The sequence below is a fragment of the Stylophora pistillata genome, chromosome 7 (genome assembly GCF_964205215.1).
Source record: "Stylophora pistillata chromosome 7, jaStyPist1.2, whole genome shotgun sequence".
Taxonomy (NCBI): Eukaryota; Metazoa; Cnidaria; class Anthozoa; order Scleractinia; family Pocilloporidae; genus Stylophora; species Stylophora pistillata.
The window spans coordinates 19601524-19617817 of NC_142525.1; the positions used below are offsets into that span (position 1 = coordinate 19601524).

General features: G+C 39.3%; 1 long non-coding RNA gene and 1 other non-coding gene across 2 annotated transcripts; one reads left to right on the plus strand and one right to left on the minus strand.

The window, feature by feature from the left end:
• On the minus strand, window positions 1-675 carry LOC148726978 (uncharacterized). The gene is made up of 2 exons (XR_015989212.1): window positions 560-675; window positions 1-287 (listed from the first exon to the last, which is right to left on the minus strand). It is a non-coding gene; the product is annotated as an uncharacterized LOC148726978 (long non-coding RNA).
• A 12879-nt stretch (window positions 676-13554) lies between these two features.
• LOC111336439 (uncharacterized) lies at window positions 13555-16294 on the plus strand. The gene is made up of 2 exons (XR_015990070.1): window positions 13555-13685; window positions 13763-16294. It is a non-coding gene; the product is annotated as an uncharacterized LOC111336439 (transcript).

Here is a 16294-nt window from a genome sequence, read left to right on the forward strand (position 1 = left end):
TTCCAGTGTTTAAATCTAATTTATTACTGTTATGCATTGTACGCTAACTGTATGTAACATAACATTGGCTGCATCACTTAGCTTTGCCCTTCCTGTACAAAATGATTCACTTAATGTACAAGAAAACCTATACACAAGTCATGTACATATCACATTAAAAGTTACCCACTGCTAATGATATGTTTAATCATACATGTGCAACATTCTAATAATGATATACCGTATTTATTCGCCTACAAGCCGATCTCGGCTATAAGCCGAGACCCTAAACTTCTTCATGTCAGCAGCTGTTGCATTGAAATAAAAAATAAACACAAAACATTCGGCTATAAGCCGAGACCTAATAATTGCAAAGTACTCCACGCGTGTCGTTAACTGAGATGAATTAACATAAACCGAAAACAAAAGGAGCTTCCCTCTCGGGAAACATGCAAAGAAAAAGTAGGTTATTTTACTCAGTTGTTATTGGTCGTTTAATTGAAAGTAACAACAAATCACAGATAAGTTGAATTTAATGTGTAAATAAATAGAACCATGCGTGACATAACAAAACATTCACCTGAGTTCAGAATCCTGTCTCAAGCAATCGCTCTCTTTCAAAGTTATCGTAATCGATCATCATGCCGAAAGTTCGTCGTTCTTCATACAACTTAGCGTTCAAACTAAAAGTCGTTGCTGAAGCAAAGGCCGTCGAGAACAACTCCGAGATCGCTAGAGATTACGGAATCAGTGAATCGATGGTGCGTCGCTGGCTAAAAGATCAAGCGAACCTGTTTAATGGTGAGCTTAAAATTTCAGCAAAGCGAAAGACGATGGGCTGCTTTTCGCAAAAGTATCCTGAATTGGATCAAACACTACTGGACTGGTTTTCAGAGCAGAGGAGTCAAGGTAAGTCTTTCGCTTCTTTAAAACAATGAAAAGCTTCGATCAGGTGATATCTGTCAGATCGTGTTGCAATGTTTACACAAACCGTGGGAATGACTGCTTCTGATTGGCCAGTTTTTCATGTTGTCAAAACAAGTCAAATTGAAAAGCGAAGGAGTTGAGCAGTGACCCAGACTTCAAAGCCTCACTGGGTTGGTACCAGAGATGGAAAAAGCGCCATTCCATCAGCCTTCGCACTAAGATCACTAATTTCGTGATCTCGGAAATTTGTGTTTGTTAATAATCGCTCGGTTAATAGTCGAATAAACATTGAATTTCGAAGCTTGTTAAGCACCCGTAAATATTTTTTGGCGAAAATACTCGGCTATAAGCCGAACCCCCTACCTTGGCGAGAATTTACCTGTTCTCAGTTTAATTTGTTGGAAAAATCGCTCGGCTTATAGGCGAATAAATACGGTAGTTCATGAAATGCTTTTCATAAAAAAGATGAAGCCCTCTTTGAACAAACAATCGGATTCCATACGCGCGAAACTATTTATTTAATAGTTTACATTTATGAACTCAACACGCGCAATTATTTATTTAAATATTTTAAATATTTTAAACTTTTTACGTTTGCCACCTTCGTACGGTATAAATTAACTATTCATTTTTATTCTCTTCTCACTTGAGAATGATGACATGGAGTCATCGAAACGTTGTGTATTTTTCTCGCTAGTGTTTATTCTTAAATATTCAGTAGGACTGTTTTATTAACTACCACTACCCGGATAACCGAAATTGTTTAAAATATACTACAGGGGCGAATAAGTAAGCCCCAAAGCTAACATTGCCTACATGTGTCTACAGATGTCTAGGAATGCTAAATTATGGCTAAGTTTGACTAAGGATGTTTGAGAACGGTTAAGAGCCCATGACTGTAAATATCGAGAATCGCTGGCCAAGCTGAAAAATCGAAAATTCTGATAATTTTCCTGAAAAACCCATTTAGGGAGATATAATAGCAAAAAAAATTTCAAAGTCTGAAAAATCAAATGTTTCCGAGAAAATGGGGAAAAACGAAAATTCGGGTTTTTACCTAATTAATTATGCAAAAAATACAGTAAAATTGAGCAACTTTAGTGTGCTAGTACTGAAGGAGGATGTTTCGTAAGAAATCGGAGATGTTTTTACTTGAAAATATAATTCATTCAATTTTCATTTATGGCAATTTTAGGAGCTTTGGTTTAATTTTAAAAATTACAAGATTTTTTAACAAAGTACTCTCAAACAAAAAGCGAAGATTGTTGCAAAAAGCGAAGATTCGAGCAACTTCAAGCCTTCAAAACGCGTCTTGGTATGTGCGAAATCATGTCAAAATGCATGCTGGCACAAAGTTTGGTCCTTATACCAAAATAATATGAAATAAAAAATTTGGGTAATTCTGAAAAGTGCAAAATACAAGAGTTTACGACGCAATGTGGCCAAAGTCATGAATGTGCATGATATAAATCAGTTTTAGAAATCGTACTTGAGAGCTACGAAGTAAACAAGATAGTCAAAGATGGTTAAAACAATTATTTGATATGGAAATGATATGAAATTATACAATAAAAAATCCATAGACATTGCTGAAGAGGGCTGTAAATTGATGTGTAGATACGAAATTTTCTGTTAATTTGAATTGCAGAAGACTTTGTTATTGTTGACTCGCTATTTCAACAGCACTACCTACACCTAACTATAGATAAGGGCCGCTGTATATTTCACCATTTTTGTTGACTAGTTGTTTATTATCGACATTATTCTTAGTTGAATAGCTACGTTTTCTGCAACTGTGATAATATTTCTTTTGAAATATCTTGCATATTTTGCAAAATGTTATGCGAGTAAACGAAGTCACGCAACACTGCAAGCTTCTGCTGTGTAGTTTTTCACCTAAGATAACAGCCCAACTATTTTTTATGCTATTTACTCTTATCTTTTTCGGAAAAAGGGCCACATTTCTGTGACAAAAATTGATAAAAAGGACTTATGTCACGGTAACAATTATACCGTGTTGCAGTCTGGGCGATAATTCTCTATGATGTAATCACGGTCTTTTTCTTAAAGGTAAACACGTCCGAGGTTTTTCACAGAGCATAAAAAGAAAACGATGTCATTCTGTAGCTTTGCTTCTCTTCTTTGGGGGGGGCTTGTGGTGCAAGTTCTGGGATTCGTGTAGTGACTAGCGTTAGACAGTCTCGGGGAACGCGAAACTGTTCCCCCACGCAAAAGAAGATTAATGACATCAGTTTACTGAACAACTTCAGATTTTATCCTGGTGGAATGAGGGTGTGGCAGACATTTGATAAAGGCCCCGGCAAAAGCATCTCTTTGGAAGGAACACATGGTAAACTTTACGTTATATTCTCTTTCCAGTTTCTAGCTATAATGTAGCATGATCTCCCTTTAGTTTTGAGACTGAAAAATTCAGCGAGGGAAAGCTTGAAATCAAGATCACTTGAAAACATCAAACCTGGCGCCAGTTTTTGTTATAAAAATTTATTTCAAGTTTTTTTTTTATTTCGAACGCTACACTGGAAAAAGAAACTTTTACTTCATTTAGGTAGCAGTGCACAAGCTGCACCTAACGCTATTTTCGCTGAGGAAAACGGACCAAATCTCGCTCTGGACAATTTTTAGGTGTGTTTGATTTTGTCGTTAATCATCTTTCATATTATTATTTTCCACAGAACGCCATTACCAAAATATTCCCTCGGCGAATTTAAAGAGATCGCCCCAAGGAGAAAACTTAAAGAGCCTACTAAGTGAAGCCTACTGGCCGTGAAGCGAAAGGCGATGTTCAAGTGTTTCCATGTCCAAAAGAGGGCGGCATGCGTAGTTTCCAAAGGCATTCTTCTCTGAAAAAACATCTCGCGTTCGGAACATGCACAAAGAAGGTTGAAAGGGAGACATTTCTTGATAAAGCGAAGGTTAAATATGCCGCAAGGCTCGAGGAAGGTTCAAGTTCCATGCCAACTATTCCTCTACCTCCTGAAACCTGTCCTCGTAGCACTGAAGGCTTCGCTTTCAAACAAGTTAAGAAAGCTTACCGGTTTAACGAAAAGCAAAGAGAATATCTGACAGTTAGATTTACCATCAAACAAGAAAGTGGCAAAAAGGTCGACGCGGAAATGGTTGCAACAGAAATGAGAAGAGCAAAGGGATCGAAAGGGAAGCGCTTGCTCAGTGTCTCCGAGTTTTTGGCGACTCAACAAGTGGCTTCATTTTTCCAGAATGGCACCAAAAGTGAAACAGCAGACAGCCCTCTGCGCACAAGCTGTAACCGTGGAAGATCTGGTTGCTATGGAAGAAGAGTTTAATTCGTCAAATGCTAAGGAGTCTATTTTTGAGCAGATTAAAATGTAACCTGGGCTTGATCAGAGAAAAAGACATCTTACATCGCTCTGCTCGAAGACCTTGTTAGATGCTGCTCATGCATGCAGTGCAGTTCAAAAGGCAAATGGCAAAAGGCTGCATGAAAAAAATTGAGTTTTATATGAACGTTGATATAAAATGGGAGCCATGGAGCATATTTTAGATCGAAGGGGCTATTTTAGTTCCCGCGTAGTGTGAGCTTATTGACACCAACTTATCAATGAGGGTCCTGGGGCCTCCCCTCCGAGGAGAGCCTCCTTTTATCTGTTTCTTAGTACGCCTTTCTTGGTTCAGAAAGACTGCTAAATAGGGTGTCCTGGGATATGCTCCCCCCCCCCCCCCCGCAATTTTTGAAATCTAGAGCTTCTGAAATCACCGGAAACGCGCTTCAGTCCTAGGAAAAATTTGTCAACTTTTTTTTTAATTACAAAGATTAAAATAAATGATAATGATAATAATAAATTGTTCTTGGTGGGGCTACAGCCCACTCAACCCCATAGCTCCGCGGTCCCCGTACTAAAGGCGCAAACCGGAAATGAAAAAGTCCCCTTCGAACCGCACTTGGCTGTCAGCCTGAAGTCAAACAGGATCAGGCCGGCGAGATGTTGTTCGATAAAGACTCATTAAAGAGTTTATACAAATAATTTAAAACGAGATATATAGGACTGGATGCTTTAAAATGGAGGTTTGACGAAATAAAGGATCGTGTCCGCTTTACTCGGCAACTTCACCTTTGATCCAACGTGACAATTGTCACGCAATTGAAACATTTTGTTTTTCCTCAAGACAGTATCGAGATAAAAAACAAAACCCTCATTGGCTTGAAAAAGAATTAAACGCTATTAAATACTAGTCATTATTCTTGTACATTTTATGTTGAAGCCGTCAAAAGAGCCCTTCCTACATCAGAACCGTCAGGCGGTACGATTTCTTCAACTGATTTGCATCATGCAAACTCGTGACCTCTGGCCAGAGTGTGTCGCAAAGCTTTATGTTTTGCCGGCACGTTTCTGAATTACCCAAATTTTTTATTACATTTTATTTTAGTATAAGGACCAAACTTTGTGCCAGCACGTAGTTTGACATGATGCCACACATACCAAGACACGTTTCGAAGGTTTGAAGCTGGTCGATTTTTCGCTTTTTGCAACAAGCATTTGACAGCACTTAGTTAAAAAATCATGTGAATTTTAAAATTAAACCAAAGCTCCTTAAAATGCCACATATAGAATTTACATTAATTATACTTTGAAGTAAAAACACCCCCGATTTCTTACGAAACATCCTCCTTTAGTACTAGCACGCTAAAGTTGCTCAATTTTACTGTATTTTTTGCATAATTAATTAGGTAAAAACCCGAATTTTCGTTTTTCCCCATTTCCTCGGACAAATTTTATTTTTCAAACGTTGAAATATATATTTTTTAATATATCTCCCTAAAGGGGTTTTCCAGGCAAATTATCAGAATTTTCGATATTTTTAGCCTGGCCAGCAATTCTCGATATTTACAGTCACGACCTCTTAAGTATAGCTAAGGATGCTTTGGGACGGCTAAGTATGACTAAGGATGTTTAAGGACGGCTAACTGTTAAAGGCGCAAACCGGAAATGAAAAAGTCCCCTTCGAACCGCACTTGGCTGTCAGCCTGAAGTCAAACAGGATCAGGCCGGCGAGATGTTGTTCGATAAAGACTCATTAAAGAGTTTATACAAATAATTTAAAACGAGATATATAGGACTGGATGCTCGGACAAATTTTATTTTTCAAACGTTGAAATATATATTTTTTAATATATCTCCCTAAAGGGGTTTTCCAGGCAAATTATCAGAATTTTCGATATTTTTAGCCTGGCCAGCAATTCTCGATATTTACAGTCACGACCTCTTAAGTATAGCTAAGGATGCTTTGGGACGGCTAAGTATGACTAAGGATGTTTAAGGACGGCTAACTGTGACTAGGGGTATTTAAGGACGGCGAAGTATGGCTTGGGTTGTTTAAGGATAGCTAAGGGTGGCTAGTAATGCTTAAGGATAGCTAAGGATGGCTAGGGATACTTGAATATGGCTAAGGATGGCTAGGGATGCATTAAGGACAGCTAAGGATGGCTAGGGATGCCTAAGTACGGCCAAGGATAGCTGGGGATGCTTGAGTACGACGAAGTATGGCCAAGGATGGCAAGGGGTGCTTAAGTATGGGTAAGTATGGCTAAGGATGGCTAGGTACAGCAAAGGATGGCTAGAGATGCTTAAGCATGGCTAAGGATGGCTACGGATTGTAAAGTATGGCCAAGTACCGCTTAGGATGGTTAGGTATGCTTCAGTACGGCTAAGTATGGCTAAGTACAGCTAAGGATGGCTAAGGATGCTAACGTATGGCATCTAAGGATCTAAGGATGGCAAAGGATGCCTAGGTACTGTTAAGGATGGCTTAGGGTGCCTAAGTACGGCTAAGTGCGGTTAGGATGCGTAAGTACGGCTAAGGATAGATTGGGGTCCTTAAGTGCGGCTAAGGACGGCCAAGGATGGCTTAGGACGCTTAAGTACAGCTAAGTACAACTAAGGATGCTTTAAGTACGGCTAAGGATGGCTAGGGATGCTCAAGTACGGCTGAGGATGGCTAGAGATACTTAAGTACGGCTAAGGATGGCTTGGGATGCTTAAGTGAGGCTAAGTATGGCTATGGATACTCAAGTACGCCTAAGTATGGCTATGGGTGCCTAAGTACAGCTAAGGATGGCTAGGGATGCTTCAGGACGGCTAAGTATGGCTAGGAATACCTAAGTACAGCTGAGGATGGCTAGGGATACTTAAGCATGGCTAAGGATGGCTCAGGATGCTTAAGTACGGCTAAGTATAGCTATGGATGGTTAAGTACGGCTATGAATGCTAAAAGACGGCTAGGTATGGCTATGGATTGCTAAGTTAGGCTAAGTACCAGACCTCTACACCCGGACCACTTCGTGGCGGACCACTACGTGAGGTCCTACACCAAGTAGTTACCCACTCCGGCCAGAGCTGATCAAATGTTCCATTCGTAGTCATCAAAGGGGTGTCAAAGTCGCCCTGAAAACAATGGCTGTTAACGGAATAGATGACGGGATGTATTTTTAGCGCTGTATATGCATGAAGCTTTTATACTCTTCATTAGCGTAAAGTTCACATCTGTGGGTTTTTTCTTGCCGTGGCGGTTATCTCTAAATACTAATTAGTCATAAGTGCTTGAGATTGTTTATTACACGGTAATATGTGTCGCTACCCATCTAACCACAATTGTGCTCTATGCTAGGTTGGTATAGAGCACAAGTGCGATGTCAACTCCCAAGGTTAAGAAAACGCAACCAAACGAGGATATGAGCACTAACCTTTTTAGTATAGTCATAAAAATAGTTGTAGAAGTTGGAACGTTTGTTGGAGTTATTAAACGTTAAAACAACAAAGCATATTAAAGAAGAAGCTATATGATTCAATTGGTTCAGCTGCGAGTTTGTTTAAGCTATCTTTCCCCAAAGTCCCAACAGGATTAGTGGAGAACTCGTTTCGCCATCGTTTTATTCAGTAGAGCAGGTGGGTCTAAGTGAATGTCGATTGACACTTTTTACTAACAGGATTAACCATTGCAAGCACTCTTCATGTAATTTGTAATTTAGATGTCAGTAGCTAGTTACGCCAATTCCAAATCATTTTTACTTTCGATTTATTGTTAGTGGATGACTTGTCAGAGTGACTTCGCCTGTTTTCGTCATTTTACTGATCCAGCAGTCTGGTTCCTTTGTGTTTTTTTCCTCCAAGATTCAATTCTGTTAACTAGGCCTAAGGCTTGCACCCTGACAGAGCGAAAAAGGGTCGCAGAGAGCGATTTGGATTCTCAGTTTGAGTGACCAGCTCCATCCCCCCCCCCCTGAAAAAGGTAGATAGGTAAATTCTCAGGTCTTTTAAAAGGTGGAAGCATTTAGGGCCGGCTGGGTCAAAACCGCACGAGAAAAATCTTGCCAGTATACCAGCTCCTAGTGAAGGTTCAGAAATTTCATGGTCGTGTGCTAGCGGACATTGGTCTTATACGAAAATTTCAGAGAGCCATCACGAAAACGGTCCGAGTATTCTTGGGGTAAATAATGAATTCAGATTCAGAGGACAGTTTGAACGGCTCCCAACAAGATTCAAGTTCTGAATTTTGTTTTGATGACGAAAATCAATATTTGTTTGTTCTATCTTATAGGGTCCTTATGATATGGACAGCGAGGTACGTAAGCCCTGCAACGCAGGAGAGCAAATGTGCGTCTCTATCAGTAAGCGTCTAGAAAACGCAAGCTAAAAAATGTCGGTGAGGTTTTCAATATTGTTATTCCTTCAAAAGTCGGGGGGGACTTACTATCGAGCGCACCACGCTCAGCGAACGGCACCAAGACTCTCGAACAATTGAACTGTCTTTTTCTTCTTCTACTCAGTTCTCCAATACACAACAGAGTTGAAATGGCAAATTGGCCACCGTAACGATTGCAAAAGCTAACGTTTCGAGCGTTAGCCCTTCGTCATTCGCTTCGAGGAAGGGCTGACGCTCGAAACGTTAGCTTTTGTAATCGTTACGGTGGCCAATTTACCATTTGAACTTTGTTGATATATTCAAATTATTTCGTTACCCCCACCGACGCAGCCCCAAACAGTTTCTTTAGAAGCTATCAGCCTTTCTCCAATACACAATTGTACTTACTTTCAAGTTTACCTCGCTCTATGTAGCTCTGGCTAATTTCTTGGGCTCTCATACTTTGATTCTCACTAAAGACCTCTCACTGACCTGTCAAGGCTGCTGAATACTTACTTCAACTACGAAATTCTGTCTCTACACCTCTGCGCACTGTCTACATGTACTCTATACTCTCCAACAACTATCTCTGCTTTCTCTGCCCTGTAAGTTCTAAACAAGATGCTATTCACCATTGCTAAATCACGGGTTCCAACCGGCTGACCTAGAGAGATTAAACATTTGTTGTCAGTGCACTAAACCAAACAATTTCATGAGACTTTCTAAATAAACAAAAAAGTAGTTAATTAAAGTACTTATTCAACACTGAATCAACCTCTGACTGTGTTAGCCAAAACAAGAACTTTCATGCAGGTCCAAAGCGCAGTCAGCAGACAAATTAGGCAAGTCCACTGATATGTCTGATATGATATACGTGTATATCAACAATGTGTCAACTAATCGTATGATATCAGGAAGATTTGAGCATAAGATGTCACTGTGAGGATCTGGTTATCGTAACCAAGAAGACCTGCAAAGACTGTGCCTCAGAGATCCACCTGATGATAATTTTCAAGTGAGATAAATACTTTGAATAGTGAGGCAATCAGCTGAATACCGATGTCTATTTGTGAATGACAATTTTATTTCAAAGTCTGCTGCACATACCCATTAATATCTTTGTATGAATAATTACCATTCGGTCGAGTTATTGTTGAATCTGAATATGTGCTGCATTGAAAGCATTGTTGTTATATTCTGATGACATTACATGTTATACTAACTATGACTGTGTTCTCGTTGGTTTCCACAACAGATCACCACCACTCTGCATTGCAGTAAGTACCTGTTCTTTCTGTTTTTCGGTGACATTTTATACCAACTGTGACTCATATTCACAGAATAGAGTGCAACACTAGAACTCAAGTTTGGTTATAAGACAATATCTGGAACAAAAGTTATGGTAACACCATGGCTTTTCAAATTCATCATTCCATTATCGAAATTCAACAATATTGGAGTTTCCATATAATTACAGCTTAGTGATTTTGATTATTTGAAAATCATGATATGTGCCCTGCGGTTTAAGAAATTAATATGAAAGCTATCCTCGCGGTAATAAACACTACTTAAAAAGTATTGAAAAATAAGGGCTGAAAAAAATTCAAGTCTGTACGGGTTTGAACCCATGATCTCTGAGGATCGCTTTCATATTTTATTATAGCTTAGATTGCTATTTCTCTCATTCGACGATGATTCCCTTGATTCACGATACACCATCAATTTCCCTTACATATAAAATATCTATGACAGGTATTCCTTGACATATCCATCGTACTGTGGTTTGGTTATTGTTAGATTTTCCCTATTTTTTGGGTTCCCCGTTCTACATAGAAGCTAGTGTCACAAGACCTGTTTTCCATATTTGGTATTGCACACGAGGTTTTCCTTGGAGATTAAAAACAGTTCTCACCAAAGGGAGCCCATACAATCTGTTTGTGTAGCCGACCTTTGTTTTCTAGTGAATGTACCAGATTTACCGTTTGCCTCACCTAGAGTGATATATTGCTGACTATGTACATAAATCATTGATAAATAAACGTTTAATTACTTTACTTGTGGTGCATAGTCGTCCTTTTCCCTCAAAAATGTTTTTTTTTTTTGAGCGATTTTGAATAATTCTGATTTCGTCGTTAATGTAATGCATTAAAGAAAGACAAGGGTGGAAGGCTTGTTTTGAAAGGGTTCAAGCGCCCGAACGATTTGGACCCCGAAAATCGCATCGCTCCGCTTTCAAACTTCGCAGCATTAAGGTCAAAAGATGCACGATTCTCCTCGTACTTTCCAATCGAAAATCCATCCAAACGGACCGGAGTTAGGCCTCGAAGAAAATCAAAATCCCACTGTATTTTAGCGTCTGGAATGCGTAGCAAGATTCTCATGTGCCAGCCAGAAACCGTCACGTTGATTGCTTTTTTCTGATTGGGCGACGTTAAACGATGACCAATTCAAAATATCTAACGAGGGTGGGGAGCCATTGGCGTTTGTTACCTTGAACTGTTTACCCACCAGACTCGGGTCGTGTGTCTTAACGCTCACCGGAAGCTACTTACATTTTCGCCCATTGTTAGCGTCCGCCAATGAACAGGGAAACAGATTGTTTAGTCTTCAAATATTCCAATCCCGGCTGATCGGTTAAGAGACTTTGAATGCACAGACCGAAATGTTCCCAGGGTAGAAGGGGCGGCGCGGAAAAAAACTACAGACAAATGTATGGAAAATTAGAAAAATTAATTGAGCGTCTTATATCCAACCTACATTGTTCAAACTTGGTGAATACAATCTTCTGCTCAGTGTTTTAATGTTGCGATTCATAAATTGCGTAAAATTCGATTTTGGGAAAAGTTATTTGCCATGGGATTCTGTAGTGTACTGGGAACTAGCCTACATCCGGGGAACTGAGCGAGAGGTGTTGTGATTAAAGAAGCGAAGCGGTTGTGTTGTGATTGGTGACTTTGTGTCGATTCATTTCGGTTGCAAACACTACAGATTCCCATACAAACACTGTAATTTCTGACCGCTTTGCCTACCCGTAAAGATGGCGCCGAAAACCGTGACTAGGCCTAGCTATTCGTCGCCTGTCTGCGAGAAGTGCGCATGGGAAAGTGCAGCGATATTTCCTATGCTTTCATCAAAAGCCTGGCCCGGCCTCTTTCAGATGAAATGAAAGAAACAGCGACTCATATTTGCTTCCGGCGCTTACCAGTACAATTTTTTAATTCACAGTTGCTGTTTATGTTGCCAGGTGACCTGTTTACTTTTGACACAATTGATGAAGGAGATGCGAACAATGGGCGAAAATGTAAGTTGCTTCCGGTGAGCGTTAAGACACACGACCCGAGTCTGGTGGGTAAACAGTTGAAGGGTCATTAAACGCCAATGGTTCCCCACCCTCGTTAGATATTTTGAATTGGTCATCGTTTAACGTCGTCCAATCAGAAAAGGGCAATCAACGTGACGGTTTCTGGCTGGCACATGAGAATCTTGCAACACATTCCAGACGCCATCCTCGAAGACCCAGGGACTGTGAGTCGATTTCAAGTTAAGGGCAGAAGAGCCCCTGGGGACATTGTCTTACAAGACTAATTCCAAACGGTCGCACTCGTTCTAGCATCTGATTGGTGCCAGAAAATATTTGTGTTTTTCTGCCCAATCAGAGTGAAGTGTCCTTTGGAGTCCTTTCGTGTGTTTTAACACGCACATATACAACAAGCTCCGTTGCTTGCTATGTTTGTTTGGGGCCGTGTGACGAAGCTTTGCTCGAGGTGAAAAGTTTCAGCCTCAGCACACAATGTAAGAGAAATCGATCAGATTGTCCGCGAAATCTTACCGGAAATTGTACTGAATACTTTCGCAGGTATCACAAGAGAACGTGTTTAAAAGTTTGCGAGGTTCGTGTAAAACATAATGGTTGCAGGCATTGATATGTCGCTCTAAACGTTAGATGAGATGTAAGCCTAAATCTTTCAAGATTTTTTGTACAATTTGTTGTGACTGAAACTTTTCCAATCTCGTGAAGTTATTTCGTCGCACGGGCCACGCAGGTATGTCAAGCAACTGGCGCTTACGCTTACGAAGCTTTCTGTGCGCGCCAAATTCTAATCGTTGCTTTGTAGTAAAGTCTTTCGCAATATGGCCAAGGTTGCAGAGAACGTTAAGTACGTTGACGACCTCCAGCAAGCGCTTAAAGAAAGCTTAGCTGTGTTTCCGATTAGCTCATTAAAATCTGAACAAAAACTAATCATCAAGAACATCGTGGAAAGGTGATATGTTTTCGGACAGCTACAGAAGGGGTTTGGAAAAAGTTTAATCTTTCAATTACTGTGTAGAGTGTTCAAATTCTTGAGCTCGAAAGGCCACGGATTCTCTTCTAGTCCCTTGGTCATTGTCATTTCACCTCTTTTGTCGATTGCTGAAGACCAAGTTAAATACCTTTGATCATTGGGAATCGATGCTGCTTTCATTGGGGAAAACAAAACCAAAGACCAAGAAATATTGGATGGAAAGGGCGGGCTTCCTTTCTTGTAAATGTCAGCTTAGTACAGGGTTATCATATGAAAGTCACGCTTAACAAAAGGCTCTATCGGATATCGCGTGACACCCGCTGTAACGCGACCGACTAAAGAATCAGCGAATTTTGGAAGATTTTGCTCTCTCTCTTTCGCTTAAAGAACGTTGTCGTTCTGTTACCTCCAGATTATAAAAGCAAAATTGTTAAGCTTTACGTAGAGGTGCAAATTATACCGTTAAACAATAATCTTGTACTGGCAAATAAATATTTTGTGTTGCTGACTCGCGCTATTTTAAGAGGTTTTGATTTCATTTTTTCGAGACAAGGCAAAGACTCTGGGCCGAGGTTTGTACAACGCATGCTCAAATGTGTGCGTTACCGCCAAATTCGAAAAGAATAATAAATTCCGCGTATTTTGATGTATAATTCATAAGGGTGCGGTAAAGTTTCGGCCTGGCAAAATGGGCCTTGAAATCAACGCTTTGGTTCTATTTCTGCTGCTAACCTTTATAAACAGCGCGAGTGCGATAGAACAGGAATTCGATGGAGCGGAATCCGGAGATGTCCCTTCATTTACGTACGAAATAAACAAGTAAGTATAGATTCAAGTTTCGTGTATTTCTTCGAAGATTCATTGTGTTAAAGATCCTTTTCTATCTTGTTTGGTAGCTACCTCATCTATACAGTCTGTAAAGAATTAGAGGGGAAAATCGACGACTTAAGTACTGAGTCTGCTTGGTCGGCGAGAATAAGAAGAATTTTTGAAGAGTCTGCGCTGAAAGGTTTAATCTTAAACAATCGTATCGTAAATGTCTTCAAGAAGAAAATTTCGCTTCTTCTCTCGGCGTTGAGGAAAGCTGGTCAAAAAGGTGGTCGCCATGTTAAGAAGCTTAAAGAAAAGTGGCAGAAAGAGACGTACTCATTCAAGATATTCTATAATGAAATTGAAGCGTGTCAGCTACAAGAGGAGAACAGAGGTTTGCGCGGACAAAAGAGAAAGCTGGAAGCATCCCTTGCAGATGAACAGGCGAAAAGGCTAAAGGTAGAAGAGAAACTCGAACAAGTGCTTAACAAAGCAGAAAAGGACGAAAAAAAATACGAAAAAAAATTTAAGATTCTAGCGCGTAAAATTGCGAAACTGCAGAGAGACGGAAAGAGAGGGCCGGCCAAAAAGAAAAAATTTACCGATTATACGAAACAGCATCAGTCACGTCTTCGATAACAGATGAAGGAAAACTGTCAGGCAACATTATCCTTCCTTGGATTGTACGATTTTATTGCCACAAAAGTAGAAGTTTTCAATGGCGAAACTCAACAGTACGAGACATTTTCCTTAATTGATGAAAACGAGCTGCCACTAAAGGACAAGGACTCAACGGAGCTGACAGATGAAAATTTGGATGAAATTAATATGTGGATCTACATTAAAGATAAATTTAACATTTCTAATGAGGCTTGGCATGAGCTGGCTATGAAAACCAAACAGATGCCAAACAGCTATAAGCTGGAGAAGAAATTGAAAGAACTTAATGCAAAATGGAATCTTCAACCTACACCTGGCCAAGCCGAGGGAGTCCAGTTAAGTTTTAAAGAAAGTTTAGAGGAACAAGTAATCAGGCTTCAGGGGAAAGGAGTTTTGAACATTAACACTAAAATCAAAGTTAAAATTAGTGGGGATGGGACCAACATTGGGAAAAGGCTCAAAATTGTTAATTTAACTTACACAATATTAAATGAAAGAGATATTGCAATGAGTGAAAAAGGCAACTATATTCTTGCCATAATCAAAACTACTGAAAGCTATGATAATTTAAAGGCAACCCTTGCAGATCTTAATGATGAAATGCAGAATCTAAAGCAAATATGTGTGGGTGATTATAAATGTGACATTGAATACTTTTTGGGAGGGGACTGGAAGTTCTTAGCTTGTGTGTGTGGTTTGGGTGCAGCAAATCAGGACTATGCCTGTATTTGGTGCAAATGTCCTAGGAATGAAAGGTTTGACTGCAGCAAGAAGTGGTCCCTCACAGACAGGTCCCTTGGTGCAAGATCATGTGAAGAAATAACTGCCAATGCAAAATCTAAAAAGTTCAATTGTAAATCAGTGCCTTTATTTTCTTTTATTCCCATTGATCATGTCATAATTGACACACTTCACTTATTTTTGAGGATTTCTGACAACTTGATTGAGCTTCTCATACAGCAACTTCGCAGGGAAGATGCAATAGATAAAGTGAAAACTTTCCCTAGTGGGTTTACAAGGGAGAAATATAAACATATGGCTGGATATGAAAAGTTTCTGAAGGACATTGGAATTTCCTTTGACTGGAGAGTAAATAAAGACTCTAAAAAATTAGAATATAGAGACCTTACCGGACCAGAAAAGTTGCTTGTTATGCAAAGCATAAATTTCCAATCACTCCTTCCCAACTTTAAGGAAACTAAAGAAATGGAAAAACTATGGGCCAGTTTTATGGAAATTATTGGAGACCTGAAGCTTGAGTTTACAACTGATGATGCTATTACTCAGTTAACAAATAAGATCAACTCATGGTTTGATAAGTTTCTATGTTTGTATCAAGCCAAAGATGTTACCCCTTACATGCATGCACTATATGCTCATGTGCCTGAATTCTTAAGACTCTATGAAAATATATCCTATTTTACACAACAAGGAATGGAAAAATATAATGATATATCATCCAAACATTATTTTAGATCCTCAAATCATAGGGGAATTTCTGCTTTAAAACAGATTCTTTTGAAGAAAAATAGAATACAGCTCCTAGAAGCAGCAGGCATGGAAAGAATAAAGAAAAGTTATAAGTGTGGAAATTGTGAAGGTCTTGGTCACACCATAAAGACATGCTCAGCTAACTGTAAAGAATGCCAGACTGCAGTTTGTTGTGCACATCTTATAAAAGTTGATGGAAGATGGACACAGAGATGTACTTTGTAAATTCCTTTCTAGTGACTGTAACTTTGAGGGCTAGGCTTCCTAGTTGACATGTTAAAAATTTATCTTATAACAGCCTTGATTACAGTAAATATAAATAAATGTAATATCCATGTGTAGTTAAGATATTCAAAAACTCTTTTAGAATTTAGTATGAACAAATATTTTCATTCCCTCAATCTCAATAATTAACTGACAATGATTATAAACTGATAATAAAATATATCAAAACAATAACTGTAGTT